The sequence below is a fragment of the Neltuma alba genome, unplaced genomic scaffold (genome assembly GCF_004799145.2).
Source record: "Neltuma alba isolate B1F8T4 unplaced genomic scaffold, ASM479914v2 tig00012187_pilon, whole genome shotgun sequence".
Taxonomy (NCBI): domain Eukaryota; kingdom Viridiplantae; phylum Streptophyta; class Magnoliopsida; order Fabales; family Fabaceae; genus Neltuma; species Neltuma alba.
Window position 1 is genome coordinate 17,501 of NW_021636728.1, and position 5,551 is coordinate 23,051.

Below are 5,551 nucleotides of genomic sequence, written 5' to 3' on the forward strand. Positions count from 1 at the left end.
GGACGACCCAATGAATCAAATTAGTAAATGACATTATTTATGGGACAAGCAATGCACAATGACCAATGTTGACTGAAATATAAAAAGAAACGAAAACAATAAAAAAATCTTTGAAAATTGAATATATATAAATATATAAATATAGATATAGTCTACTTACTTTTCAATAATTGGGGCAAAATAACAAGGTAAGCGGGTGTGTCCAATGGTATTATCTATGTATCTCATCCGCATATCAATGGTATTCTTCAAATGTTGCAAAGCAGCTGGACACCTGAATCCATACAAATATCCCTTTCCTGTAGAAGCGCACGAGTTGTGAAAGTAGATATCATCAATTTGATATGAGACAAAAACTAGTTCATATATATAAGTAAAAAATGAGCAACCAGAAAATATAAATCATAAAATAAAACCAGATTATTGCCAGTTGAATCCATGTAATGTCTAGCTAATATAGAGATAGAAAGTCCTTCAGATCATTCTAATCTAATCCAAAATAATATGTCATTTGCTCCCCTACAATTCCAATGGGCATTTTTATATTGACTTTGTTTACTAATTCATAAATATCATACAGTTGTACCAAGCAGGAAAATTTAATAGTATCTTCAACGTCCTAATAGAAAAATAGAATAAAGATAAGTAATATAAGTAGTATATAAAAGAAAAATTAGAAAGTGTGTTTGTTACCATTGGAGATATGATGTCAATGGGTCTTTTAGGCCATAAAATAAAATTTCTACTTGCTTGACCTAGCTTGCCAATCTCGCCACCAGGGAACAGCACATTTGCATCTACCTCCTCCTCACTAGCAGTTGTGACCATCACTTTGACCAAGTGCGCTTGAATTTTTTGATGATGAATTTTAGACCCTTATATGTATTTAAGAGCATTGACAACAACATGCATGTTTAGGTCATCTAAATAGAGAACACAAGATTCTTTATCATTTGGTGTGGGACTAAGGTCAAACGGAGCTTACAACACTTGTAGATCGAAGCTACCTTTTGTGCTTTCATAGGATGGAGAATTCTAAATGCATGGCGCAAATGAAAGAATGGAATTAAATGAAAAAAGTTGTTGGCAAAATTCAAAGTAAATTAAGTTGAGATTAATTTCAGACCTAAGGTGTATGTTCTTCTTATATGTATTTAAGCTCATTTTTGAAGAATTGATGAACCTCGTCACTAGTCATAATCTCTTAACGAACTTGTTCTCAAACTTTGTCCATTAGGTCAGCACTTGGGACGCTTCTTCCTGTAGAGTTTTGTGAACTAGAACCAAAGAATTGGATTAGACCAACTATCTTCAATAACCCTCTTATTCAACCAGGATAGTCTAACTTCCCAATTGTTGTTGCCAGGATGTCCATCCTTCCACTTGGAATAAAAAAACCTTAACTGCTCTGCTCCTTAAGTGCATCTTATAACATACAAGTAATAAATACAAACTAATTATAATTTGAGCAGATCATGAATACTATTTCAATTTAATTACTTTAATTTAACTATTTACAATTTTTCTAGCAATGTCAGCAATAGTCAAATTGATATATTTACCTTTCTTTATTCTTGCATGCTTCCACATTATATGTCGAGGTGGGGGGCTTGAACAACAATGCTAGGGTCTAATTTTGCAACTTCTTGCATTTTTTTTAAATCATCTTCCATAATCCCTTATTGTGCCTTTCTATAACCCCCACGAAACATATAATGTTGACATAATTTTTTTTTTAAATTCAACTTCCATGATCTCTTTATTTGAAGTACTTAGTTTCTATAAAAAGGAAACAAAAATGAAGTTAGTTAAATGAAATGAAACTAGTTTATATGAATGAAGTCATTGACTAGAAATTTACCTAAAATTCATGGTTTAGTCATGACGACATAAATTTTCTTCGAGTGTTTTCATTAAGAAACAAGTAAATGTCACTTGGGTTTTTATCCTTTTTAACCCCTTGAATGTAAGTGGGAATGAGAATTATTTTAAAATCTTTCTATTGCTCATGTACTTGGTCTAGCCAATGATTCCTCATCTAAGTAGTGGGAGGGACATCATAGGTTTGTTTCAAAGTTTATGTGTTATGAAATTAAATTTAACAATAATAATTATTTAAAAGTATAAAGGACAAAAAGTTAAATACCAATATATCTTGCCAAATCACTTCTTTCATTACAGGTGATACTTCTTTCCAATGAGAATATAAAATGTTCACTTTACTTTGTCCCAGAATGCATATATAGCTTATGAATTTATCTCTCTTTGGACAAACTGGATTCATATCATCATCAAAATCCACATGCTTCCTCTCAATATGCCCACGATGTGCTGCTAGCTTTGGCAATCTTATAGTGCCTCTACCCCTTTTGATAATAGGTTCATCATTCATTTGATCTTCATTAGAATCCTCCACCTTTCTATTATCATCCTCCATATCTTGTTAGTAAACTAGAGTGAAATAGGTAAATCAACTATAATAAAATGAATAAAAAATAAAAAAAAAGTAAACACAAATTTACATTATAGTGTATAACTTTTTCGTTAGGATCTTACTTTATGCATTTTCCAATATCCCTTCATAGGAATCATCTTTAACAGCGTATTCGTTATCATCTACTAATTCCATTTCACTCATTGTAGGTGGATTTATAGTGAAAGGTGGTGTCTTATCAATGTTCAAAGTTGGATGATCGTCCTTCTGCTTTTCACCTTGAAGTACAATAGATAATTTGGTGTTTGCTAGATTGGTGATATAAAATACTTGTTTCACCTGGTTTGCTAAAATAAATGGCTCATTTGTATAACCAACCCTATGAAGATTAACTAAGGTAAATCTAAATTGTTGATCTATTTGAATACCATTATTGTTACCTCACTTATACTTGAAGATAGGAACTTTGAAGTTGGTGTAACTTATCTCCCATATCTTTTCAATAATTCCATAATAGGCCATGGATGCCAATTTAGGGTTTTTATCTTTGGAGTTAGAGAAATGCATCGCTATAGCTACTTCCATTGCCATGCTATTCTGCATAGTACTTTTGTCATCTGGAGCCTTTGTGTCAATGGAATACCTATTTATATCATATCAACTGCAAGTGGTGACATCAAATCCAGGCCCCAAAGCTAACTATTTTATCATATTAGACACATTTGTCTCCCTCCAAACCTTTTCCTTGAACCACACTATAAATGTCTTGTTATACTCATTAGCTATCTACCTATCACTTTTTTTTTCTTCAAATATTTGTCCCTTAAACTCTTCTTATGGTCATCTAAGTACGATTGAACTTCTTTCATATTATTTAAAATGTATAAGTGCACTTGGAACACTTCTTCATGGCCAATGCTCTTCACTTTGAGCCCTCGAGTTCCCTTACCTATCTCATCTTCATGTCGAGCCTGTGCCTCAACTCTAAATAGGTATCCTTTGCAAAAGTCCATAGCCCCTTCAGCTATATATCTTTCAATAATTAATGCCTCAGGTCAATAAAGATTCTTAAAATAACCTTTTAAGACTTTTATGTATCTCTCAAATGGATACATCCATTTTAGATATACAAAACCACAGAGCTTTATCTCTCTTGATAAATAAACTATCAAATGCACCATGATATCAAAAAATACCGGAAGAAAGTGTATTTTTAGTTGAGAAAGAATAACATACCTTTCATTTTCTTAATTCATCTAATTTTTCTATGTCAATGACTTTGTTGCAGATAGCATTGAAGAAAATATACAGTCTAGTTATCGTGCTTCTCATATCATCTTTCATAATGCCTTGAATAGCTATGGTAATAGTTGATGTATCAATACATGATAATTATGGGACTTTATTCCTACTAACTTTAAATCGCCTATCAAGACAAACTTTTCCACATTATAAGAATAACCTTGTGGCTCCTTAATGTTATGCAAACATTGTTATAAGCTAGTTTTCTCTACTTTAGACAACGTGTGTGCCACTGGTTCCAAATAAGCCCTTTTACGATCATCTTTTAGCTGTGAATGTAACTATTCTCTTATTCCTATTTCAGCCAAGTCTATCACATTGATTTTATCTTTAGTCTTTCTTGGTATGTGCAAAAGAGTACCAATAAGATCACAAACGTTTTTCTTCACATACATAATATCAAGACTGTGTCTAGCATCAAGATTATACCAATATGAAAGATCGAAGAAAATAGACGTCTTTTTCCAAATATTCTTCTCACCTGTAAGCTTCTTATTCTTACCAAAGACAACATCAATTTTGTCCACCTTACAATAAGCTTCCTCTCTGGTTAATGGCTTTGGAGTCATTTCATATTCTGGTAAGCCATTAAAAACCTTTTTCAATCTATTGTATGGGTGGAACTGATCAAGAAATCTCCTTTGATCGAGATAAACTATTTTCCTTACGTGCTTAAGTTGATGGTAGTGTGTGTCTACTTCACATATAGGACATGCTTTATGTCCTTTTACACTGTATCTTGACAAGTTTCTATAGGCAGAAAGTCATTTATTGTTGTTAAGATTATTGCATGCATCTTAAAAGACTCATGCTTATGTGCATCAAACACATTCATGCTTTCCTCTCATAATTTCTTTAAGTCCTTAATCAAAGGTGCCAAGTAGACGTTGATATTGTTTCCCAATTGTTTCGGTCCCTGAAATCATTATAGACAACATCATATACTTGCATATCATGCACAACTAAGGAGATAAGTTGTAAATCACTAGCAGAATTGGCCATATTCTATGTGTACTATTAAGAGTATCATAAGGATTGATTCCATCCTCACAAAGCCCAAGACAAAGGTTTCTTGGCTCACTACCAAATTCTAGATATATGTCATCTATTTTTTTCCATTGAGGAGATTCTGCAGGGTGCTAGAGATGTTTTTCATCTAATGTTTTCTCATCAAAATGCCATGTCAACTTTTTTACTTCCATTGCATTAGCATTAAATTGTGATATTTTCATAAGATACCATCATACCTTTAAAGGTTGCCCTTTAGGTGTCTCATTAACATCACCATCACAACCTATGTCCTTCTTTACTTTGTATCATGAAGTTTTACATTTTAGACACTTACTAAAATCGACATACTCTTTCCTTTGTAATATGTAATCATTAGGACAGGCGTATATCTTTTCATGGCTCATGCTCATCTGAGACAAGATTATCTTTGTAATAATGTTCTTCCTTTGTAATATTTGGAAGAACATTATCAGTTGGAAGCATATCACCTAGCAATTAAAGTAACTCTATAAAACTTTTATCTATCCACACATTAGTTGCCTTTAAATGAAATAATTTCAACGTAGTTGTCAACCGTGTATACTTAGAATACTCAAGATATAAAGCTATCTTCACATCACTCTACAAGTTGTCATTTACATGTGATTGCGAAAAGAACCATATTCCAATATCATGAATCATATCACTCATTCTATCATTTAAAACACCCACAACTTCCTCTTCTTCAACCAGTGGTGTTGTTCCTTTTTCGTTATATCATATCCATCTTGTATATCGAAGATTTATCCCCTCACAAAATAAGTG